The 27,672-nt window shown below is 34.8% G+C and overlaps 1 non-coding gene and 1 pseudogene across 1 annotated transcript; one reads left to right on the top strand and one right to left on the bottom strand.

Moving 5' to 3' along the window:
• LOC128577091 (polyadenylate-binding protein 1-like) overlaps positions 1-27,672 on the top strand; it is a 111,367-nt pseudogene that overhangs the window by 8,313 nt on the left and 75,382 nt on the right.
• Positions 15,990-16,156, bottom strand: LOC128578922 (U1 spliceosomal RNA). The gene has a single exon (XR_008378007.1). It is a non-coding gene; the product is annotated as a U1 spliceosomal RNA (small nuclear RNA).

Below are 27,672 nucleotides of genomic sequence, written 5' to 3'. Positions count from 1 at the left end.
ATCTACATAGATCAACATGGAGAAATTGCTGAATGTTGGGTACAATTGACATAATTTATAAAAGTGAGTAATGTTTGCAATGTTAAGAAGTATGAAAGTGGGTGGCGCCTATGGCTCAGTGAGTAGGGTACAGGCCCCATATACGGAGGATGGCAGGTTCAAACCTGTCCCCAGCCAAACTGCAACAAAAAAAAAATAGCCAGGCATTGTGGCAGGCACCTGTAGTCCCAGGTACTCGGGAGGCTGAAGCAAGAGAATCACCTAAGCTCAAAAGCTGGAGTTTGCTGTACGCTGTGATGCCACGGCACTCTAGTAAGGGCGACAAAGTGAGACTCTGTCTCTAAAAGAAAAAAGTATGAAAGCCTGTGGATCAAAGGAGTAGGGCGCCGGCCCCATATGCTGGAGTTGGCGGGTTCAAACCCAGCCCTGGCCAAAAACTGCAAAAAAAAAAAAAAAAAGTACAAAAGCCATGTTACTGATTGATACATCCATATGAAGTTATAATATAGAGATATGTGTGCAAATGACTTATACTCAGTCCAGGATAATGTCCAGGATAATGGCTACCTGTGGTTGGAGATGAAGGGACATGCACTTGGGTAGGGCCACATTGGAGCTTTACCTGTGTTTGTAATGTTTTTTTCTAAAATAACTAAATAAAATACATGAAAATATTAAAATTTTCTGGAGATAGAAAGCTGATTAGTAGTAAAAGTGTGTGTTCTATGTACCTGAAATACTATTCTGTATTATCCCTAGTGGGAGAGACAATCATCAAATAAGTATCCTCATTTCTTTCATTTGATTGACTAATATTTTTTGAGTATAACGGATACCATTATGAGCAAAAATGCATCCCCTGCTCTAATGAAGTTGACCTTCTAATACCACAACCTATACAGAACTTAATGCACTTGAGATGGTCCCTATATTGAGGGGTAAGGGACCTGAACATAAATCGTTTGGATTTTCATCAAAGGCATTTCTTATTTGGCTGAGTAGTGTCCCTGGAACTGTGTCTCTGCCAGTCCCTCACAATTAAGTAAAATAAAAGAGAAACAATCATTTAGCACAGCGGTTCTCAATCTGTGGGCCATGACCCACGGGAACTGTATTAAAGGGCCACGGCATGAGGAAGGTTGAGAACCACAGATTTAGCAGTACTTATTAGTTGCTTGCTATGTTCCTCATAACTGTTCAATGTGATGGAGATACAGCAGTGAGCAAGACAGATAATGTTCCTCTCTTCATGCAACCCACAGTCAAATTGGAAGCGACAAAAAAATTAATTATCATTCAGTTTATGGATTCTTTAACTAAAAAATATTTACTGAAAAATTATGATGCAGCAGATATTCTTCTAGAAACTGAGAATCTAATATTGAAAATTACAGAATAATTTTTTTTCTCTAGAATCTTTCCTTCAAGGGAGCTGCACAGAAAATATAAAACAAAGCAGAATGGATTCTTGTGAATGAATACACAAGATGACGTCATATAATGCTAAACGGTATGAAGATAACAGAATGAGGTGATGGCTGTGAGAGTCATAGGTAGGAATTGGGAAACATTTTCTTGCAAGATACTTATGCAGTTATAGGAAAGATATAAACAAATGACCCACATATTTCTAGCAGAAAAGAGGAAATATAAAAGCCTGGAGGAGAAGTGTGCTTGCTGTATTTGAGGAGTAACAAGGAGGCCAGTGTGGCTGCCACGGAGTGAGTGAAGTGAGTGTTTGGAGCTGAGATTCCAGTGTAATAGGAAAGACCTGGATCATTCAGGAGACTGTTCCAAAGAAGAATATCTTTGTAAATGTCTCTGACACAATTTTATGGAATTACTTTTCTCCATTTACCCATTTAAAGGCCTCTTTATCTTACCCTCAGATTTAGTGGTTCATAGGTTATAATCCCATTAACTAAAAGTAGATATTGGGTGCAAAGTTTCTTTGGCTGGTTTTTGCCACACTTGCACACTGTTATAGCAAATAAAAGGGACCCAGGCTGCAAGAGGTTTCCACGGGTCTCAAACTACGGCTTGCGGGCCACATGCGGCAGTGTGATTGTATTTGTTCCCGTTTTATTTTTTTACTTCAAAATAAGACATATGTAGTGTGCATAGGAATTTGTTCACAGTTTTTTTGTTTATTTGTTTGTTTGTTTTTAACTATAGTCCGGCCCTCCAACGGTCTGAGGGACTGTGAACTTGCCCCCTGTTTAAAAGGTTTGAGGACCCCTGGTAGGCCATCACACAACCTGGTGAAAAGTTGATTCCCTATATTTGATTATAATCACCTCGTTGTTTAAAATATAAAATTGACCATTAACTTATTTTTACTCAAACCGTGGGGTTAAGAGCACGGATTATAGAGCTAGACTGTGTGTAAGTTCTGAATCTATCTTTTCTTAGTTGCATGACATCAAGAAAATGGCTTGATTTCTCTGCCCTTTATTTTCCTCATGTGTAAAATAGGGCTGATAACCAAATGTTTGTTTTAAGGTTTCTGTGAGAATTAAATGTAATATTCCATGTAAATCTCTTAGAATCTTGATACCCTATAGCAAGTGTTTAAAAAAACTAGCTATCATCATATTATTCATATTATTATATTTCTAACAAAATTAATTTAAATGGGTAAATAACTGCATAAGTATCTTGCAAGAAAATGTTTTATGATATCAGATAAAAGATGAACTAAGGTAATGAATATTAAGATCTTAATGTTCATTACCTTAGTTCATCTTTTATCTGATATCATAAAACAATTTCCTAAGTGTTCCAGCTAGGGATCTGTCCTCAAGCTTAGTATATTCTCAACATTACAGCTAGTTTAATCTTGCTAAAATTTAAGTACGATCATGTATATTCTCTTTTTAAAAAATAATATCCCTACTGCCCTTAAGGCATAAGGATCAACCCTTTAACATGACATTCAATGTGTGTAATGATCTAGTCCCAGTTTTCTAATTTCATTGCTCATCACTGCTCTCCTCAGATGCTAAATGGCAATCTCTCTTAACTCTGTTCAATATTCCAAGACTACCATGTTTATCTAACTAGGCCTAGAGAAAGATAAGTTATTCTTAAAGTATGATCTGTGGATCAGCAGCATCAGTATCACAATCACCTGGGAACTCAAAAGAAATGGAAATTATCAGTCCCTACCTCCACCCTGTTGAAACAGAAATTATAGGGGTGGGTTCTGGCATCTGTTCTTCAAGAAAAGCAGCAAGATTGTTCTGATGCACAATCAAGTTTCAGAACTGCTGGCCTGGGAATCCGTCTTCTTCCAAGGTCCTCAATTTTTGGCCTGGATAATTTCTAAGAAACTTTTAAGATTCATTTTGGATCTTACCTCTGACTCTCTGAAAAAGCTCCCTTCATTTACTTTCAATTTTATTTTCTCATCTCTCTCTGTCTCTGTCTCTGTCTCTCTCTCGATTATGTTCTTTTGGTAAGCATAGATAGTGTCTTCAGAGGTTTTGCATTCCCAACATGTAGCATTTTACCTTAACATATCATAGGTGGTCCATTAAAGAGTATTTAAATAAATACATAAATAAATAAATAAATAAATAAAGTAATATAAAAGAAAATACTATGTTAAGGCTGGGCACAGTGGCTCATGCCTATAACCCTAGCATTTGTGAGGCTAAGGTGGGTGGATTACCTGAGCTCACAGGTTTGAGACCAGCCTGAGCCAGAATGAGACCTCCCCTTGAAAAATAGCCAGGCACTATGGTTAGCACCTGTGGTCCCAGCTACTCAGGAGGTTGAGGCAAGAGAATCTCTTGAACCTAAGAGTTTGAGGTTGCTGTGAGCTATGATGCCACTGCACTCTACGGAGGGTAATAAAGTGAGACTCTGTCTTAAAAATATCCTATGTTAATAGCAATACTGTTAGGGAGAGAACCATGTTCAGGAAAATGTTTCCACACACCACTCAAAAGTGAAAACTGATATCCTGCAATTATAAACCAGAAAGATTCAAAGGAACAAAAACAGTTGAATTGCTATGCATAAGAGATGAATAAGAATAGTTGAAGTTGCAGAAAGTAAAGAAAATATAATCGAGAGAGGTTAGCTCAAATGATGTAACGATTGAACACTTTAAAGAAAACTGTTGAGTGAGGAAAGTCCAGTGAGATTTTTAAGAACAGATATGTCCAATATTCAGTTCTAGGTTTGTGATATTGTAGGAGTTTTCCTCTTTCTCTCTTCAAGTATCCAGTAAAATATAATGCAGCTGAACAGCCTGTGTGGCCAATGGTGTGAAGATTAGTATGACAGGCCAGTAGAAGGAATTGTGTGCTGCTCTGCGGTTATCTCTTTATGATGTCCCTTGAGATAACTAACATGTTAGGAAGAAGGAAATAGTCCAAAAGTCTCAGATAATGGAGCTGGGAAGGTGCAAAGAAGTTGCTGTAATATAAAGACAATTCAGTTATAGATTTTTTTTTATTGTTGTCACTGTTAATGCTGGTGGGTTCTTTTTTTTTTTTGTCGAATATACTAGAGGGAGGTCACCTTAGAAAGTGGAGAAAAGTTAATATCAGTGTTAATTATTTGGTAGTTTTACATTATATTCACAAATTCTTAGATCTTCCTTCCTTCAAGGAGTGAAGTTAAATTCAGTTTTTAGCATGGGTTGGATTTAGTGACGTGCATTCAGTTAAGCAAATATGGTAGAAGTGACAATTTGTCATTTCCAATAGTTGCAAAGGGACTAAGGCTTCCTTCTTTCATTGTGTCTCAATCTCTCTTCTCCTCCTCTCATCTCCTCTCCTCTCCTCTCCTCTCCTCTCCTCTCCTCTCCTCTTCTCTCTCTTCTCTTCTCTCCCCTCCCTCCTTTTTTGTCCTTCTGCCCAGTATCCAGTGAAGAACTTAGGTCACATAATTGGGCTTCAATATGAATCTTTTAGTGCCAGTGAAGCTTTCATATGACTGCAGCCCCAGCTAGCAGCTTAACTTGCAAACTCATAAGAGATTTCATGTCAAAACCACTCAGCCAAGTACCTCCTGGGTTTGTGACCTAAAGAAATGATGAAATAGCAAATTTCTGTTATTTTAAGCTTGTAAGATGCAGATTATTTGTTACACAGTAATAGATACCGATCTTACAAAAGATAAACTGAAATCCCAAGAGTTCTATGAACTTGTCTCATGAACAAGAATCCATACATTGTTAGAATGATAATTCAAACCCTAACCTTTTGACTCCTAGTTCAATGGTCCTACCATTAGGATATTAAACTACCATCAGTCATGTGGAAGTAACTGGAATATAATTCTAAAAACACTATGAAAGCTCTCAAATCTTGTTTGAGAATATGATTCTCAAACACTATGAAAACCACTAAGAAGCCTCAAGATATAAAACATCAATGTTTTAATCATTCCTTTTGTGTACTGTAAGCAAAATGTATATCAACTCCAAAGCTCCAAAAACTAATTATTAGAACCAGAAAGAAATGAGAGACGTTAGAGATAGTTATCCTAGAGTTTCACTTTACAGATGGACAAAACTGAGCCTGAGAAGGGAAATTACTGGCAAATGCCACAGCCTGAGTATAAGAGAGAGCTGTACAAAGAAAACAATTTTAAAATATGATATTAATATAGATAGTTCCCTGAATACAGATGCTTATAAGGTGCACTGAAGACTTATCACAATGGCTAGCATAGAATGTCAAAATTCTCTTACCTGACCTCCTTCTCAATTAATGGTGCATTCTATTCCTTCTGTAAAATATACTGATACTCCAAGGAACACTGAAAACTCACAGCTAATTGCCTACTCTCTTGTGTACATCTGCTTCCACCAACAGCCATTATGTTTGTTCCAAATCTGCATGCCAAATGTACTTATTATTGTCATAATTTGACTTAATTGAATATGATAGGAACTTACTAAATATTAATTTTAAAAGAGTGCTGTTCTTTTTATGAAGCCTAAATTAAACAATTGGGAAGAACATGATAAAAGCAAGTTAATAAAATAAGTTATTTTAGAATTAGGTATGAGAGAGAGACTGGAATGAATAAAACAAAAATCTAGAAGAATTTTGTACTTTAATTGCTTCAGATATGCTCTCATATTTCTGTTACATGTCAAACTTGATGTTGGAGATGATGCCTTACCGTGTGGTTTAGGTAATAATGACCATGATAAACTTAACTCAAAGAACCCATACTCAATTAAACGGCCACAAGAGAGAAAAACGAGGCCAAGACAGAGAAGAATTAATGACCATTATTATTTAATACTAGATGAATTGTCTAAGGTTAGTATTCAGAAATTTTACATGATTCCCAGATTCAGCCAATATTTTGAATTAATCAACCAAGTATTGATCACATTTGCATCAGATAAGTTTTCTCCTGTATAATATTCTTATAAAATGTTTAATGAATTAATGAGAAGTTAGAAGAGGTAGGTAAAACAAGACACCCTACGGATTTAAGTCATTTTCAGTTTATTTGGAAATTTGTTGACACTCACCTAATTTATACCTAAATTTTAACCCTGGTGTCCATCAATGTGTAGGGAGAGAATGTGGAAAGAAAGTAAAGAACTTTCAAATCTTTCTTTGTTCATTTTATACTTCTCTCCTTCCTTAGCAAAGCAGATTTCTTTCCTTGGGTGTCTAGTGAAAGTTCTCATTTGGCAGCTCTAGTTGACTGGCTTCCATGCTGGGTGAGAGTTTGCAGGCAGCGTATTTTTCCAGTGTCATCCACAACATGATGGTTCTGACAAAGGAGTTTTAAAGGCTGCTAAGCAACCATTACTGGTAGCTAAAAATAGGAAGTGGACATCATACTTGTGGAACTCAGAAATCTTGAGGAGCTTTTACAAGCCAATAGCTCTGGTAGATAATTACTACAAGATTCTGTTTTTGAAATTGATTCAAAATATATTGCACGTGAATCTGCAATCACTTAATACAGCCCTTTAAAGGTGTTCTTGAATTAAAGATTTTGTTTGTGGTGGTGCCTGTGGCTCAAAGGAGTAGAGTGCCAGCCCCATATGCTGGAGGTGGCGGTTTCAAACCCAGCTCCAGCTTAAAACTGCAAAAAAAAAAAAAAAAGATTTTGTTTGAATTGATTTTGTTTAAAAATGTTAATTATATTTCACCTGGGTAGACACTTTATGTGTACTTTTTTCACTTAAACACATGAAATAATACGGGGGCCATGCAAATATGGAGTATGAATTTGAAACTTGCTTCTGAATGAACTATCTGTTGTTTTCTTGTGATTTTTATCTTTATTATCATTTTACCATGAGTCTATTAACTTCTGCATTTCCTCGTTTTTACATTCATTTATTTAACATTAACTGTTTATCTTTGCCATAATTTTTCTATCTCTTTTTCAAGTATTTATCTTTTCTTCTTTGCCTTTATTTGTTGAATTGGCTGTACTGCTCTGCACATGTTCTTCTCCATCAGCTCTTTCTCTCTCTAGTTATTCATCTAATATCATATTGTGTTATCCTCCTTATTAAACCATCTCTTCATTCTGGCAATTTACTAACAACCTTTCCTAAACCTGCATCTCAATGTCTTTCTGACTTTTTGTGTAAAAAATAAATTTCTTTGTAGCACCTCACATCCTCTAAATAGAATGTGTAACTCTGAGCTCCATGAAAGCAGAGAACATGTATCTCTTTTTGCTCACAATTGTGTCCATTGCCAGTACAGTAAGTGAATAGCACTTAATAGTCACCAAATAAGTATTCATCAAATGAATGTATGAATATATGCCATGTGTTTGTGTCCTCATTTGCTTCTTACCATTTTCCACCATCAGGTTCTCCTCAACATCATCTCTTCACTGTCTACTTTCACTCCGATAGGCTATGTGTCAGACTTTCCACTCATTACCCCACATATTCATTTTTCCATCTCTATCCCTAAAGTTCCCTATCTGTATCTGAGTAGCTATGTAGCATTTTATTAATATAGTACAAGAGACTTTCGTCTGCTCATCTTTGCATCTGTGCCTCTGTTATCTATTCTGTCATTCATTAATCCATCATTCTCTATCACTACTTTCTACCTAAATTTTATTGTGTCCCATTTTAGGATCGAGTGATAGGTGTGTATAGTTTTCAGTAGTAGGTCTAAATGAAGGATGACACAAAATTTGCGTCTTTCTCCACTTGTTTTACAAGAATTAAATTATATAGATGTAGCAAATAAAAAGAGAAAAAGCAAGACAAAAAGAATAGCAACTTCAGTAGTGCACATCACTCCATATAATGAATATAATCCATGAATGGAATATGAGATACCTACTTTAAAGTAATTTTTAATGAGATTACAAAGTTTAAGAACAGGTATTGTTCATGTAACATGGCCTTAAAACGCAATCCAATTAGTTTTTTTTTTTTTTTTTTTTTTGTGTGTGTGTGTGTGGCCTACCCAAAGAAATACCAATATCTTCCAAATTTAAAGATAAAAATGCCTATTGGATCTACTGGGAGTCAGTATAGTAGTGTTTTCTATTACACCACTTTCTTATGTGAATGCCAAGTTTGACTTTGACTATTGATAATTTTAGCCCCTTTAGCTGTTTTTTTGTAACTTAAATTTTATGTAATGCATGACTCTACCTTAGCCATTATTTATAAGCAGAGTGGCATTGAAGGGAACAGGGATGCTTGATCATGGTATTGAAGAATGATTTGGAATGTTAAAAGAAGAAAAGAGAAAAAAAAGAAAAAAAAGAGAAAAAAAAGGAAGAAAAAAGGAAAAAAAAAAGAAGAAAAGAAGGGCAAGAGAAGTTTAGGATTGGGCCAGTAAAATCCTCAATAAAGTTATCTAATTGAATTTCCTAAACATATGTGCATCTCTCCATCAACTCTTGACCTCTTTAGTTATCCATCTAGTAGAACATTTCTACCTACACTCCTTCTCATTCAGGAGTGAATGAAGAAAAAAACCTACACTCCATTCTTTTGTTTAAGAGTTTTTCATGACATTTGTGTATTGGTTTAATTACCATCTGACATGGTTAATCTTATATATACAAGTATCTTTGTTATAATGTGATTTTTGGTCTTCTGGGTATATACCTAGTAGAGGAATTATAGGATTGAATGGCAGATCTATTTTTAGATCTCTAATGGATGGAGCTGGAACATATTCTTCTTAGTAAAATATCTCAAGAATGGAAGAAAAAGGGTCCAGTGTACTCAGCCCTACTATGAAACAAATTCATGGCTTTTATATGAAAGCTATAACCCAGTTAGAATCTAAGAATATGGGGAAGGGGGAGAGGGAGGGGACGGAAGGGGGAGGATGGGCGGAGGGAGGGTGATTGGTGGGATTACACCTGTGGTGCATCTTACAAGGGTACATGTGAAACTTAGTAAATGTAGAATATAAATGTTTTAACACAATAATTAAGAAAATGCCAGGAAGGCTATGTTAACCAGTGTGATGAAAATGTGTCAAACTGTTTATAAAACCAGTGTATGGTGCCCATGATCGCATTAATGTACACAGCTATGATTTAATAATAAAAAATATTATATATCCAAGTTAATAATATATATTTTTACTTTTTATAAAGTAATAAATCATCCTGCTTATACATGCTTCACTTATTTTAATATATCATGACATGAGTCATGAGTAATTTTTAGCCTCCACATATAAGTGAGAAGATGTGAAATTTGTCTTTATGTACTAAGATTATATAACTTAACATAATGTCCTCTCCTTCCATCTATGTTGTTGTGAATGACAGGATTTCATTCTTTTTAATGGCTAAATAACATTCCATCATGTATCGATTCCATTATCCATCCATTCATTGATGGACACTTAGGTTGACTCAAAATTTGTGTCTATTGTGAATAGTGCTGAAAAGAATCCACAATTGATCTCATGGAGTCAGAGAGTAGAATGATGGTTATCAGATTATAGGAAAGGTAGCAGGGAGATGGGGATAAAGTGGAGAGAGGTAATCGGTGTAAAAATATAATTAGGTAGAATAAATGAAATCCAGCATTTGTTATCACAACAGGATCTCTCTGTGTCTATCTCTCCCTCTCCCTCATTCTCTCTCTCTGTCAGTCGAGTGCAAGCCAGAAAGATAGCCTTTCTCAGAAACTTACCATACCAACACCTTGATCTTGAGCTTCTAGTTTCTCAAACTGTGATAAACTAATTTTTTCAAAGTAAACCACTCAATCAATGGTAACTTGTTATAGCAGCTCACACTGACTAAGGTGCTCTTTAAACCCAAATAGTAGAGGCTTTGGTATAAGGTAATTGGTATACAAATTTGACCTATAGGCTAACCTGTAGGATCACTTATTTTTTTAGTAAGAATTGGGAAATAAACAGTTGGGAGGAGCCTTTCCATAATTATAACAAATATTGAATACTGACCTTGTAACTTACCTTTTTAAAGGAGTCCAAATTTAATTGAGTCAATCTATGGAGCAATTTATGCCTAAGGACATTGTTGAAAATAACAGGACATTCAGTTGTTGATTGGTAGAACTTAAAAGTTGGCGGTGGTTAATGAAAAAGAGAGTTGAATAAAGCCCTGTCTATACCACTGTCACTCCATGGACAATGTGGGAATACCAAAGGCTTTGTAACCTGAAGGGCAATTTTAGAGACCTCACAATGCTGGGGAAAGATAGACTTTATTAAAATAATTCAGGCAGTCAATAAAAAATTAAAAAATCTAATAACATAAACAAGCCTAAAAGAGGAGGGACTAGCACCCACAATTTATGTAATATGTTATTTAGAATGCCCAGTTTCCAGTAAACATTACCATATACATAAAGAAACAGAAAAACATAAGCCATATACTGAATAAAAACAAAAGCAATTCAGGAAAATAGAAAGAGAATGGCCTTCCAGAACAACCAGATGTCAAATTAAATTGAAAAGACTTTAAACATTATAAATATGTTTAAAGAACTAATGAAACTTTAATTAAAAAGTAACAGAAAGTATCAGGACAAAATCGCACTAAACTGAAAGCATTAATAAAGATATAAAAATTATTAAAATGAACCAAATGGAAATTCTGCAGTTGAAATACACAATAACTGCAATAGAAAATGGACAAGAAGGGCTCAATAGTAGTTTTTAGATTGCAGAGGAAATAATTAGTGAACTTGAAGATAGATCATGTGGCTCAAAGAGTAGGGTGCTGGCCCCATATACCAGGGGTGCTGGGTTCAAACCCAGTCCCGGCCAAAACTGCAAAAAAAAAAAAAAAAAAGTGTAACCTGAACTATAGGGAGAAAAAAGATGAAGAAAACATGTAAGAGCCTCAAAGAAATGTAAGATACTCTTAAGAGCACAAATATACACTGTGATGGTTAGTTTTGTGAGTCAGTTTAGCTAACCTATAGTGCTACATCATTACTTCAAACACTAATCTAGACAGGTGACTCTGTCAAGATATTTTCTAAATGTGATTAGTATCTACAATCAGTTAATCATGAATAAAGGAGATTAATGGATGGTTATTCAATAAATAGATAGGTCTTAAGGGAAAAAAGTAAATCTGAGGTTAATTTAGTAAAAGAAATTCCAGTTCACAATTGCAATAGCAGGTCTTGTCTCAGACTTTCCAGCCTACCATCCTACCCTAAGATTTTGGGCTTGCCAGCACCATCTTTTTCTCTGAGGAACCCAGAAAAGAAGATCTAAAGAAGATGACCTCAAGAAAGTATATGAAGAAATAATGGATAAAATCTTTCCAAATGTGACTCCAAATGATAATCTTCATGTCACCAAAGCTTAAATCAAATAGGATAAAGACAAAGATTTCACTTATCTTAACCAAACTTTTTTTAAAAAAAGGAAAAATATTAAATTAAAGCAGCAATAGAAAATTAACACAAACCAGGATAATAACAATTAATTTTAATAGTTGCGGCAATGCCTGTGGCTCAGTGGGTAGGACACCAGCCCCATTATACCGAGGGTGGTGGATTTAAACCCATCCTTGACCAAACTGCAACACAAAATAGTCAGGCACTGTGGCAGGTGCCTGTAGTCCCATCTACTTGGGAGGCTGAGGCAAGAGAATCGCCTAAGCCCAGGAGTTGGAAGTTGCTGTGAGCTGTGATGCCACCGTACTCAACAGAGGGCAATAAAGTGAGACTCAGTCTCTTAAAAAAAAAAAAATTAATAGCTGATTGCTCATCAGAAACAATGGAGAACAAAAGGCAGTGAAATGATATATTCTAAGTGATCAAAAGAAACCTGGTCAACTGAGAGTCCTTCATCTAGCCAATCTATCTTTCAAAAACAAAAGCAAAAAATAAGGACATTCCCAGTTAAACAAAAATGTAAATGATTTATTGTTGGTTGACATATCTTACATAACATACTAAGGAAAATTCTTTAGGTGAAATTTAAGTGACCCCTGATAGTAATTCAAATTCATATGGAAAATAAAAGTGAAACAATAAGGATAATTATGTAGTTATGAATGACAGTATAAATGCACATTTCTACATCCATTCTTTTCTTCACTGACTAAAAAGTTATTGAGCAAAATACATGTATGATGCGCTCCTTTCCAAATAAAACAGGAAGGCTGTGGTGGGAACACAGATGTATTGGGCAAAAGATGTGGATTTGGGCTAAGGATATGAGTCTGGTAACCCAAATCCACAATGAAAACGAAGAGATATAGAACGGACAAATAAGAAAGTTATAACAGTAAATGCTATAAATACTTACTATTTTTTAATTCTCTCAGAATCTTTGACATAAAATTATATATGAACATAGGAATAATAATGTAATGTTGGGTTACAACCTTTACAGAAACAGTATATGTAACAATGATATTACAAAAAGGGAGAAAGCAAATAGAGAAATATTATTGTTGTCATTTCTATATCTCATTAAAATTAAGTAAGTATAAAGACTGATTCTGATCATTAAAGATTAATTATAAGCTCTAGAGCAACTGATAAAGAAATAACTAAAATAGTAAAATGAATCATTAAAAAATTAAAATGCTACATCAAAAATGCTCACTTAGAATAAAAAAGAAACAAAGGAGGAATAAAGGAAGAAAAAGACACAAGACATATAGAAAACCAAAGTATATTTGCAGATATAACTTCAACCCTTTTAATAATCACATATATATGAATGGATTAAAAATCCAATCAAAAGTCAGAGACTTTTCATAAAAGAAACATGAGATATAATTATATACTATCTAGAGTAGATAAGATTTAGATAGAAATATACAGGTAGATTTAATATAATAGGATAATAAAAGGTGTATCATGCAAATATGCAATGCCAAAATGGCTCTACCAATATAAGAGAAAGATAATTCTAATAGCATTTTTATAATATAAAGTAACATTTTAGGAACATTTTATAATCACAAAAGAGTCAATCTATCAGAAAGATATAGCAATTTTAATTATTTACAAATCTAACAACAGAACCACAAAATACAGATGAAAACAAAGGAAAAAAATCGATAATTTAACAATGACAGTTAGAGACACCAGTATCCTACTTTCAGTAATGAGTAGAACTAGGAAAAATGTCAGTAAGGAAATAGAAGACTTTAACGATATAATAACCAACTCTAGTTAACAGATATCTGTAGAACACTCCATTCGAGAACAGCAGAATGTACATCTGTCTTAAGTACACATGAAACATTCTCCAGCATAGACCATACAACAAATCTTAATACATTTAAATAGATAGAAGTATGTATTTTTGGACTATGGTGGAATTAAATTAGAATTCCATGACAAATAGAAATTTGAGACACTTACAAATATGTGGAAATTAAAAAGAACATTCCTAAATAGGCAATGGGTCAAAGAAAAAATAACAAAAGGAATGAGAAATTGCTTGAGGTGAATAAAAATGAAGAGGCATCGTAAAACTGATGGACTACCACTGAACCAGTCTTTAGAGGGAAATGTGTAGCTGCAAAAGACTACATTAAGAAAATTCAAGTCAGTATCCTAACTTCCACCTTAAGATGCTGAAAAAAAAAAAAAAAAGAAAGAAAAAAGAAAGATCAAGCTAAACCTAAAGAAAGCATGAGGAAGAAAGTGAAAAAGATTAGAGGAGAAATTCAAGAAACAGACCAGAGAAGCAAGAGGAAAAAAAACAGTGAATGTTTTATGAACACTGAAGTGTGCCTGTTCCTCATACTTTTATTACCATAGTTGTCAGGCACAGACATCATAAATTCTCTTCCTTGTATCTGTCATTTCTACATCACACTCTCACTGGAAATTATGCATTGCAGACAGATTTTCTCGTTGAATGCAGGTCTTCAGCAATGTATTCTATTCTGTGGTTATCCCTGCATCGGTCCTTTATCTGCTTATCAGTGTTAGCCTACTCAGGATGTTATAACAAAATACCATATAGACCGAATGGCTTATATACAACGGATATTTATTTTAACAGTTCTTGGGAAGTTCAAGATCAAAGTGCTAGCAGATTTGGTACCTGGTGAAGATCCACTTCCTGGCTCATAGATCGGTCTTTTTGCCATGCCCTTACATGATGGAAATTGTCAAAAGAGCTTCCAGGACCTCCTTCTGAAGAGCACACTATTCATTAGGGCTCCAGTCTCATAACCTAATCACCTTCCAAAGGCCCCAGATACTAATACTGTCATATCAGAGGTTTTATTGAGGATTAGATTTCAACATATGAATTTGAGGTGGGGCACAAACAACATTCTCCAGCTATTTGCTAAAATCACTTATTTTGGGATTCCCTTCCCATTTTGTGTATTGTTATCAGTTTTTGTCATTTACAAATTTTATTTTTATTAAATTATTGAAAAACTGTATAAATGCATATGGTTAATTGTCATTCTGAACTTGAATTCCTTACTAGGTTAATTATACATTATATTACTACTGAATGGATATTCATAACTCTCATAAGAATGTTGGTAATCTCTATTTTAAATATGAACATATTATTTGTTTTAGACATCTTTATAATATCTAACCAGTTGCTTTGGCTTCTGGCATACCTGTCCGTGTGGAAGAAATTTTATAAAATACAATGCAGAAATGAATTAAAGCCTATGTATGACTGAGAGATATGGACTGGACAAGTTACTACGTGTATACCACATATGTTCAGAATTTAAAAGTTAAACCTTTCTACTCATTATTGAAATGTCATATATTCTAAATTTAGAAGTACTAAAATAAAATGTTATATTTCACTAATACATATATTTAATTAAAATTTTTGTACCTTTATGTGTGTGTCCACTTATATCTTAGAGTACTTCAATACAAACTAAATTCAAACAAGAATGAATATGTTAACTTCTAGCCTTTAATATTGATTTAGTTTTATTTGACAAGAACAACATGGTACCATATTGTGTTAGTATTGATCACATCTACACAGAATTGTAATACTTCTATATCTACAGCTCAAAATTCACTCACTAAGTAGTCTAATATGCAAGTGATACTATGCTAAAAAAATACACTGATCTATAAATCTTCTGTGCTTCAAATTGTGACAACAAAAAGCTCCTATATGCCATATCATCAGACTACATTCATTATGTATTAGCACCATAATCAAAATAAGATTAAGGAATAAATGAAGCAATGTTAGTTTAGTCCTTAATTTTAAAGATACAGTTTGCAAATTGGAAAAAGAATGACCCATAATTATAAAGAAATGCTACTCTATTGACAAATTTATATAATCAAAGCCTCTTAATTTTATTTAACCTGGTAAATTTTAGAAGACCCAGTATAAGTAATTATGGTATAAAATATCAGAAATTATTTACATGTTGTATTTTATCATTTAAATTGTCGTTAATCATCATTGATAGTTATCAACATCTCAATCACTACCTCTTTCACTTGAGAGGAAACCGAGGATCAAAAGATAGAATCTTGACTTTAACTCCAGTTCTGCCACTAACTGATATGATTTTTTTTCTTTTTTTTTTTTTATCAGGGGAAAGCGCAAACGCAGTCCCCCACTACCACAAATTATGCAGTCGAGTTTCCCACATTTGGGGAAATCGCAGTGGTCAGCACATCCGGAGTGCAATGTGATATGATTTTTATTTGGCTTGTTTTGCAGATTTATTTAACTTTACCTGTCTGACTTTTGGGTTTCTTATATATATAAAATAAAAAAAGTAATAATGCTTAACCTACCCAGCTTAAAGAGATCTTGCATGGTTACATGAAATATTAATACTTTACAGGAAGGTATTTTGAAAAATATCATTTTCAACATGGGAAAACATTGTAAAACAGTAGAGATTATTGAGTTATATATATACAGGGAGAGTCTTATTTATTGGAAAGGACATCCTTCTAGTGTCATATATTTTGCTAAATCTAAGAAATTTAAGAATTAAATATATAATTCCTTACATTTATATGAATTGTTCATTATATAACTTTAAAGTCAAAATCTTTAATATTTTGTTTATTTCAAAACAAATCATAACCAAAGATATTATTTTAGAGCTTCTGTTTTACCTTTACCTTTAAAGATATTATTTCTCAGTATAAACATGAGACTGTGGAGTTTGGAATTATAAGGGTGAGGAAAACATTTTTATTCTCCATGAACTAGAAAGTAGAATAGTTTTATCGCCAGACAATAAACTCTAGAGCCAGTCAATGCTAGGACTAAGTCTTACCTCTACAATATACCATTTACAACTCTTACACCTGACCTGTTTGTTCATGACAATGAAGATAGTAGCTACTTACAACACAAAGCTATGTGGGAATTACATAAAATATTGCATGGGAAGCACTTAGTACAAAGGTGTGGGATGAGTAACTGCTCAATAAGTGTGACCAAAGTCAACAAAGAAAAGGGATACTAAACCTGTTCACTGAGGTCAGCACTATCTTAAAAGTGAATAATCATGGACTCCAGTATGAGCATGTCTATTAGTTTTTTGTTGTGTTCTGAATTGTATGTTGCAAATAATTATGTCTGTGAAAGCTTTAAAGAGTCTAAAATACACTATGGTTGGAAAAAAAGGGTGCTTACCCTTTGATCTGACCACACAAAGATTTACACTTTTCACTGAACTTTGACTTTGCCAGGTTTGTTAACCAGGCAATATTCAAGTTCCTCTTTTTCAGAAATTTCTTCCACTCTCCTCCTATCATCTTGCCTATTCTGGCCTTTTGCTTCTTGTGTCTTCTCTACATCTCAGACATCAACTTTCAGTTCAGAAACTTATGGGTTTCTTTTCCTTTTCTTCTTTTCTTGACATAATCTATGTAAGTTTCAAATTTTCTGCCATTCTGGATTCATGAAACTTCCACATCTAGGAAGATGTGCTCTGTTAACTTATTTCCCTATTCCTATCCCTAACCACAGAGCTCACATGAGCTATGCTGGCCCTTTGCCTCTCTGATAAAAGAAAATGAAGATGTAGTTTTATTGCTTTGTCCCACAAAATCAGTTTTTATTGTACAGTAGGCAAATAGTTCTAAAACCTGGCTGTATACCAGAAAGCACACTTAGATGGCTTTTAGGTTTTATTTATTTGTTTGTTCTTAATCATAAATTGCCAGATTCCATTTCAAACCTACTGAAATGAAATCTCAATGTATGGAATCCAGGGACCTGTATTTTTAAGCATGGCCCCTAGGGTTTCTCATGCCACCCTCAGGCCACAGAATTGCATTTGTGGAAACCAATGTAGCTGATATTTATTCGATACCTCCACACCAATATGAAGAGCATATAAGCATGGGTTTCCTAGTGAATCTCCAGCATAACACATTGTGTCACATGTCTTAGCCTTTCAGTAAATATTAGAATGAGAAAATAAATCAATTAATGAATTTAGTGACAATATCAACTATAAAGTAAGTGGAACAAATGGAGAATCAGAGAAGACCTACGCCTAAGACTGAAGGAAGACAAATGAATGAAAACTACCCCATTTTCAAATAGAACAATAATTTCTTAAGACACTGTCAGAGCTATTTGGTAGAAAGAGGTTTGACCTCTAATTTTAGGAAGCTATAAGATCCGCTTGTTTCTTAGAGATTTCACATCAGATTTTAATTCAAAAAGGAATCGCAGAAACCTGTTTCACATCAGGTTAACAAGGAGGACCATGGATGCACTAAATATATGATCATGGATCATAATTGACAAGGAGGATCATGGATGCATTAAATATGTACTGTGAATTTAACCCAGATGATCATTAACAAACAGTTTCTTTACACTTTTATATTAACCTCACTATATTTAAAATGTAGCTAAACATAGTTTTTATAACTAACTAAGACTTCTTCCTTCCTGAGTTTTAGGCTTGTTCTTTGTTGCTAGCCCAATTTTTACAAAATTCTCAGGACCATCACTTATATGTACAAATCATGCATGATACCTAATTTAATCCCTAGAGATATTCTATTTCTCATGTCACATAGAGGAATATTACTGTGTTCTTTGATGATTTCTGTGATTGCTGTACAATTATTGTTAAACCCACACACATCCTCTAAACCAGAGAAAGCAGGGTTAATTGATTATACCAATCAGTGTCATCTCTTCTTTTACTTACTGTGTTTAGAAATAGCAGCATAGGGTTGAAAAGCTTATTAACACCATTATAGTTAGCTGCAAAACACTGGCCATCAATGGCAGCTATACCAACTAATGTGATGAAAATGTGTCAAACGATCTATGAACCAAGTGTATGGTGCCCCACGATCATACTAATGTACACAGCTATGGTTTAATAAAAATAAATAAATAAAAAATAATTATAAGCTTTTATAAGATTTATGGTTCATAGCTTCATCTTTTTTTGCATGTGAGAGAAAAAAAAGCCTGCCTTCTTGAGTCATTTAAATAGAGTCACATTTATTATTCCTTGACATGTTTTTTTAAGTATTCTGTATTAACCATGCAATAGAGTCAGAGCTTCTAGTCTTTCTCACCACTACCTTACTATTCCACTTTTGTATAGATCAGCATTTACCAAAAGAAGATGTCCAGTATGAACTCGTTTTTTCTCTCCCTTCCTTACTTAAAATCAACATCTCCATTATTCTGAGTAGGTTTTGATAATATTCTCTTCATGTGACCCCTCCAACATATTCCTGATATGACTCTCAGACCCTAAATACCCATCAGAATCATTATTCAAAATCAGGAGGATATATCTGAAAGTGTGAACATGGCCTAGATAAGTTATAAGTGCCTTCCACAGAAAGTTAATAATTGAAAGTAATGGCTTTCAGAGAGAGGAATTGACTTTGGCTTTGACTATGGTAATACGAGAATATAAGCGTGTAAACAAATATGCCTATTCAATGATATGAAGTATTAATTATTCATTTTCTAGCTTCATTATTTAGTACATCTGTGTGTGTATAAAATTTTGTTTGAAATTTGTGAGTTAGTAATATTTAATCAAGCAAGAGTGAGTTTGTCTAACTAGTCATGCATAAAGAAACTGGATTCTAGAGTAAAGTACATATTTCACTCCTTTGTCTCAGACTTCAAATGCTTGCATGTGTTCAAATCCTGTGGCTCTAATTATAAGTTTGGACATCTTTACTTGCTTGGTTATTCAAATTCATGCTAATAATTGAATTAAAGGTACTTTCATGCTCTGTGAAAGAAGAAACTGCCCTCTTATACCTGCCTAAAACTATGTATGTATTCCTCAAGAAATACAAGTGAAGATGGAATACCAGAAGAATTGCTTAGCTGAGCTATCCTAGAATGACTGGGGAAAAAGAGAGAACCCATATGTACTTGGCATAGAGACCATACTCGGAGTCATAGCTCAGGGAACAGAGTGAAGAGGTGGTGAGCTGGGTACAGTGTATGATCCAGAGCAGTGGATACCTCATGAATTAGGCAAGTGATTGCAATGGACAGGGATCACTAGCTGCACATAGAGATCTGGGATAAGAAGAAGTCTTTCCAGGGTTTTCAGTTTTGGGGGTTAGCAGCACATAAAATGGAAAGCTTGGAAGAGTGGACAGACTCTAACAATATATAGCAACCATATTTGAATGCTGGTTGGAGTGGATTTGCCATAGGTTTTGGGGCTGGCAATGTAGTCACACTGAGAAGGTCTCAGTGGCCAGGGGCCTGCCATTGTGGGAAGGTCATTAGAAGGACTTAGTAGGGGTCTAAAACTCATATGTCTTAATTTTTCCTGCTGGGATCAGAACTTCTATGTTCGGACAAGCTGAGGGACTCCTGTACCCCATGGGAACTGGAGTCAGGGGGAACTGCGAGATCAGCCCCTGAAAGATACTTGTGAGCTTTAAGATCCCAACACAGCAGGGTCTGAATGCTGAGAAAATAATCAGGCAATCACCAAAAGCAGCTAAGTTTGGAGTAAGGACCATAGAGGTGCTGGCTGTGCTCTCTGTCTCCTAAAACACAGTGCCTTACGGTGTCCCAGAGACACATTGCAATATACTGTCATTAAGACGAAGGACTTCTGTTAAAAAAAAAAAAAAAGGAGGCAGTCAGAAGTAAAAAGGAGGATAAAAAGGTGTACAAGAAGAAAGAATATGTGAGAAGGAACCAACAGAAAAATTCAGGCAATGTGAAAAACCAAAGCAGAACTCCCCCAAGTGATAATGAGGCAGCTACTGCAGAAGACTCCACCTATCAATAATTAATGGACTTGACAAAAAGGGAATTTAAAATATGGATAATAAAGATGATAAAAGGAATGGACAAGAAAATGGAAAGCAGAAGCAAAACTTGGACAAGAGGCATGTAGAATATAGAAAGGATGTGGCGGACCTTAAGGAAATGAAAGAGACAATCAGGGAATGTAAAGATGCAGTAGAAAGTATCAAAAATGGGTTAGGCTATGAAGCATAAAGAACCTCAGAGCTAGAAGATAAAGTTTTTGAGTTAATGCAGGTAGTTAAAGAGGCAGAAAGAAGAGAGAGAAAGCAGAGCAGGTGCTTAGAGAACTACTAGACTACATAAAGCATTCAAATATATGAATAATAGGGATTTTTCAAGGGGAAGAAGATTATTTCAAAGGATGGAAGCCCTCCTGGAGACCATGATAAAGGAAAACTCCCCAAGTTTTACTAAAGACCCCAACACAGTCCTTTCAGTTGGATATCAAATCCTGGGTCATCTCAACTCAAACAGTGCCTCTCCAAGACACATTGTAATGAATCTGTCTAAAGTCAAGATGAAAGAAAAAAATTCTGCAAGCATCCAGGAGTAAGCGCCAACTGATCTACAGAGGTAGAGCCATCAGGATGATAGTACATGTTTCAACAGAAACCTTCCAAGACAAAAGAGTATGGTCTTCCACCTTCAACATTCTTAAACAAAACAATTTTCGGCCAAGAATTCTATGCACTGCTAAAATAAGCTTCAAAATTGATGGAGAAATCAAATCTTTTGAGGATATACAAACTGTGAGGAAATTTGCTGCAGCAAGACCAGCTCTACAGGAAATACTTAGACCTATTCTCAACACCGATCACCACAATGTATCACCAGCAAAGTAAACACAAAGAAGATAAAGGTAAAAACAATGCTTCCACAATGGCCCAAAGGATAAAACTATACAAGGGACTTTCACAAAATAACAAGAATAGAATTCTGCCACACTTACCATTTCTATCAATAAATGTCAATGGACTGAATTCACCACTGAAGAGGCACAGGCTGGCTGATTGGATTAAACAGCACAAGTCATCCTTATTCTACTTCCAAGAGACACACTGAGTCTTGAAGGACAAATCAAAACTCAGGGTTAAGGGATGGAAAACAGTATGTCAAGCAAATGGAAATCAGAAGAAAGGAGGGGTTGTAATGTTATTTTCAGATACAAGCAGATTTACATCAACTTAAAGTTAAGAAAGACAACAATAGAGACTTTATACTAGTCAAAGGAACACTTCAACAAGAAGATATTTCAATTTGAAATATTTATGCACCAACTTAAATGTTCCCAGATTTATGAAATATACCTTGGTAGGTCTGAGCAATGTGATATCCCATAACACCATGGGGACTTTAACACCCCTCTGACAGAACTTAACAAATCTTCTGAATAGAAACTAAACAAAATCAGAGGACTTAAATGTTATCCCAGAACAAATGATATTAATAGACATATACAGAACATACCATCCCAAAGCTAAGGAATATACATTTTTCTCATTAGCCCATGGTATGTACTTCAAAATTGACAGCATCCTAGGATACAAATCAAACCTCAGCAAAATTAAAAGAATAGAAATTACACCTTGTATCTCCTCAGACCACAAGGCAATAAGGTGGAACTCAACTCCAACAAAAACACTCATCCCCACACAAAGATGTGAAAATTAAACAACTTTATGCTGAATTATCATTGGGTTCAGGAAGAGGTAAAAGAGGAAATTGTTAGATTCCTCAAAAATAATCACAATGTAGACACAAGTTCCCAAAACCTGTAGGACACAGCAAAAGCAGTCTTGAGAGGAAAATTTAGCACATTAGATGCTTACATTTGAGAAAAACGGAGAGTACATTAACAAACTCATGAATCATTTATGGAATGGAAAAAGAAGAACAATCTAATCTCAAACCCAGGAGAAGAAAAGAAAAAAAAATTAAATCAGGGATGAATGAAATTGAAAACAAAACAATCATTCAGAAAATTAACAAAACAATAAGTTGTTTTTTTGAGAAAAAATACAATTAATAACCCTTTGTCCATACTAACTAGAAACAAAAAAGCAAAATCTCTAATATACTCAATCAGAAATGATAAAGGAGAAATAACAACAGATGCCATAGAGATACAAGGGATCATCCCTGAGTTCCACAAAAAACACTATGCCCATAAATTTGACAATGTGGAGGAAATAGATCAATACCTGGAATCACATCCTCTCCCTAGACTTAATCTAGAAGAAATAGATTTCTTCAACAGACTGATTTCAAGAACTGAGATTGAAGAAACAATAAAAAAATCTCCCAACAAAAGAAAAGCCCTAAAGTAGATGGCTTCAGACCAGAATCATATCAAACTTTCAAAGAAGAGCTTATACTCATACTACAGAAAATATTCAAAAGAATTGAGAAGGAAGGAATCTTCCCCAATGTGTTCTACAAAGCAAACATCACCCTGATATGAAAATGAGGAAAATATCCAACTAAAAATGAGAATTTCAGATCAGTTTTACTAGTGAAAATAGATGCAAAAATTCTCAGTAAAATCCTAGCCAGTAGATTACATCTACACGTTAAAGAAATCATTCATCACAATCAAGTAGGTTTAATACCAGGGATGCAAGGCTGGTTTAACATACTCACATCCATAAACGTAATTCACCAAATCTCAGAAGCAAAAACAAAGACCAGCCAGTTCACCCAGCACCATTTATTAAATAGGGAATCTTTTCCCCACTGAATGATTTTAATTGGCTTGTCAAAGATCAAATAGCGGTAAGTAGCCCCATGATCATATCAATGTATACAGTTATGATTTAATAAAAAAAAAAACAAAGACCATATGATCCTTTCAGTAGATGCAGAAAAAGCATTTGATAAAATTCAGCATACTTTTTAAATTAGAACTCTGAAGAAAACCGATTGAAGCCATCTATGACAATCCACAGCTAACATTATATTGAAGGGAGTAAAACTGAAAGTTTTCCCACTTACAACTGGAAGCACACAAGGCTGTCCTCTATCACCACTACTGTTCAACATAGTACTGGAAGTTCTAGCTAATACAACCAGGCAAGAGACAGAAATAAAGGGCATCGAATGGGGGCATAAGAAGTCAAACTCTCCCTCTTTGCTGAGGATATGATCTTGTACTTAGAGAACCCCAAATACTCAACCACAAGACTCCTGGAAGTGATCAAAATGTACAGTAATGTCTCAGGATATAAAATCAATGACCACAAGTCAGTAGTCTTTGTATATGCCAATAACAGCCAGGATGAGAAGTTAATTAAGGACACAATCTCCTTCACTGTAGCTTCAAAGAAAATGAAATACCTGGGAATATACCTAACTAATGAGGTGAAAACCTCCTTAAAGAATATTATGAAACCCTAAGAAAAGAAATAACAGAAGATATTAACAAATGGAAGAACATACCATGATCATAGCTGAGAAGAATCAACATTGTTAAAATGTCTATACTTCCCAAAGCAATCTACAGATTTAATTCAATCCCCATTAAAATACAAACATCATACTTTCAAAATTTGAAAAAAAAAAAAAAGTCTTCATTTTATATGGAACCAGAAAAAACCTTGTATAGCCAAGGCAATTCTTAGCAATAAAAACAAAGCCAGGGGCATCAGCCTACCATATTTTATGCTATACTACAAGGCCATAGTGATCAAAACAGCATGATATCAGCAGAAAAATTGAGACATAAACATCTGGAACTTGATATAAAACTAGGAAATGAAACTAACATCTTACAGCCACTTAATCTTTGATAAACCAAAGAAGAACTTACACTGGGGGATAGAATCCCTATTCAATAAATGGTGCTGGGAGAATTGGATATCTACATGTAAAAGAGCGAAACTTGACCCACACCTCTCACCTCTCACAAAAATTGATTTGAGATGAATAAAAGATCTAAAAGGCATGAAGCAATAAAAAACCTTGAATAAAGTGTGGGTAAAACCCTTGAAGTTATCATACTGGGGAAAGTCTTTGTGAAGGAGACTTCATGGCAATTGCACAACAACAAAAATAAACAAATGGAATTTAATGTAATTTAGTAGCTTCTGTACATTAAGGAGACAACCACCAAAGTAAATAGACAACCATAAGAATGGAAAAAGATATTCACATTTTATTAATTGGACAATTGCTCGATAACTACGACCTACAGAGAACTTAAATTCAACAACATAAAAAAATTCAACGATCCCTTATATTAATTGGCAAGACAGGTTAATAGAACCTTCTCTAAATAAGATAGACGAATGGCCTACAAACATATGAAAAAATGCTCATCATCCCTAATTATCAGATAAATGCGAATTAAAACCACCGTATGATATCCCCTAACCCCAGTGGGAATGGCCCACATCACAAAATCTCAAAACTGCAGATACTGGCGTGGATTTGGAGAGAGGGGAACACTTTTATACTGCTGGTGGAACTGCAAAGTAATGCAACCCTTTTGGAAGGAAATATGGAGAATCCCCAAAGAATTCAAACTAGACCTCCCATTTGATCCTGCAATCCCATTACTAGGCATTACCCAGAAAAAAAAAATCATTTTATCATAAGGACATTTGCACTAGACTGTTTATCGCAGCTCAATTTACAATTGCCAAACTGTGGAAAAAACCTAAGTGCCCACCAATCCAGGATGGATTAACAAAAAGTGGTATATGTATACCATGGAATACTATTCAGCCACTAAAAACGATGGAGACTTTACATGTTTTGTATTAACCTGGATGGAGTTGAAACACATTTTTCTTAGAAAAGCATCTCATGAATGGAGAATCAAGAGTGCAATGTAATCATTCTAATATGAGGACAATTGATGACCTAGTACCTTGTGAGAGGTGGGATAAGAGGAAAGAGGAGAGAGGGAAGGAGGGAGGGGGTTGGGTGGATGACGGTGTGTGACACATGTCTTGAGGCAGGACACAAGAGGTACTTTACCTAACAAATGCAAGTAGTGTAGCCTGGTTCTCCATACCCTCAATGAATACTCAACAATAAAAAAACAAAGAAATAAAAGTGAAGAACAATCTAAGATAGTGTATTTTATTTGTGTATGTGAGCATTTTGAGATAGAACTTCCTGATCCAAGAATAGCCCAGAGAGTGGACCTTAGAGTTTTAGAGTTACTAGACTTAACCAAAATACAACAGAATTTATATTATGGTGTTCTAGGTTTACAATATTATTTTTACAAGCTGAGTTAATACTACCTTCATATAGAAGTAGACATTGCAAACATTCTGAAGGAAACCACCCTACAGAAAATAGTGCACATAATTATTACTAAGCCTCATGCTCATGAGAAACAAATTAATAAAAAATTGGAGATGAGCCTATCGTTCAAGGTGCCCAACATCTGGTAAACAAGTATGATGTATACATAGATATTTGCAATGCAGTGTGGTAAGAGCTGTAACAGGGAGTAAAAGCAAGTAACTCAGCTATGAAAGTCTGAGAAGTATTCATACAGGCAATATTACTCTGGGGTGGATAGTCTTTCTAGGCCTGTCAGAAAACAAAGGTTATTGTAGAATAAGTGCACCTGATTTTTTAACAGGCTGTGGAAAAACATGGAAAATCTCACAAATAAGCAAAACGTTTTATTTGACTGAAGTATAGGATATGAGTGTTGGTGATGGGAGAGAGCAAGGGAAAGAGCAGCCAGAAATCCTGCCAGAGAGAAGTTGGGCCCTGTTTGTAAGGGACTGAGCATGCCACACTGCCACACTTGAACTTTGTTCCATGAGCAATAGTAAGCTATTGTAGACCCATAAGGAAGATTGTATTTACAGTCTAGATAGGATTCTCTGGCTAGAATGTAGAGGATATTTCAGAAGTAGGATGAGGCTAGAGAAAAAGTGACAGCAGGGAACTTGAAGTGCTCTATTATACTTCAGATACAGAGTAGGACTACAGAAAATGAGATTATTTGGAGTGATATTTCTCCCTTATATCCCATCAATTCTTTCTTTATGTATCTTTTCTTCACAGTGTTTTCTTTCCAAGCATCTTGTTCATATGTTTGGCATTCACACACAGTCATTTCTGGAATATTTAACTGGGCAAATCTGTTGATGCCAATAGATTGCTGCCATGCCCATATCCATATATAACTGCAGAAGCCAGCTTCTATTTGGAACAAAAGGCCAGATTTGCCTAATTTCACTAATAATTTAATACAGCTAAATAACTTCCACTCAACTGCAGGTGGAATGATGAAGAAACTTTTTTTTTTTTTGAATGCCATATGTTGAGGTTGTGTCATGATTCTGATGAAACTCCCTTTACTATCAAAGTTAGCTAACAAACCTCACAGGTTCTTCCTCTCAGCTATCTGAAAATCTCTTGGTGAATTCTCATTGTACTGAGTTGTATTCTGTGGTATGGATAAGGTAATTTTCCCAGTAAAAGGATATGGTTTTTTCAGATCAAAATGATACAGTCAACTGTACTTGGATTTAAACAACTACTCTCATCCCTTAAGGGAGCTTAACACTCTTTAGCATGTTTGCCTGAGTTAATGACAAATAGTATTTTGACAGCATCATGAACTTTATGCTTGATGTGAATTACTACCTAGAGAAATGTTAGTATTTTTTTTTTCATTCTTAGAGACCTTTCTCTCCTCTCCTTTATTTCACATACCTCTATGATTATTTTTTTCAATTATAACTCTATGTATGAATAAGGAGGCACTGGGTCCTTTAATATGTGATTGGACACAGATTTGGTCCTGTGTGAATATGTAGTTGTTAAATCCAAATGCTAACATATTTCAATACAGAGAGTGGTGCTTAAACCAACACTAGAGAGAAAAATGCAGTTTATGTTCTTTGGGCTTTGTCCAGGAAACTGAGATAGGTTGGTATCATTATTGAATATCTTTATTTCTTGCCATCTGCCAAAGTATGTCAAGGGACTAATTTTTCCCTCACTTGAT

The sequence above is a fragment of the Nycticebus coucang genome, chromosome X (genome assembly GCF_027406575.1).
Source record: "Nycticebus coucang isolate mNycCou1 chromosome X, mNycCou1.pri, whole genome shotgun sequence".
Classification (NCBI taxonomy): Eukaryota; Metazoa; Chordata; class Mammalia; order Primates; family Lorisidae; genus Nycticebus; species Nycticebus coucang.
This window is presented reverse-complemented; position numbering and strand designations above follow the sequence as displayed.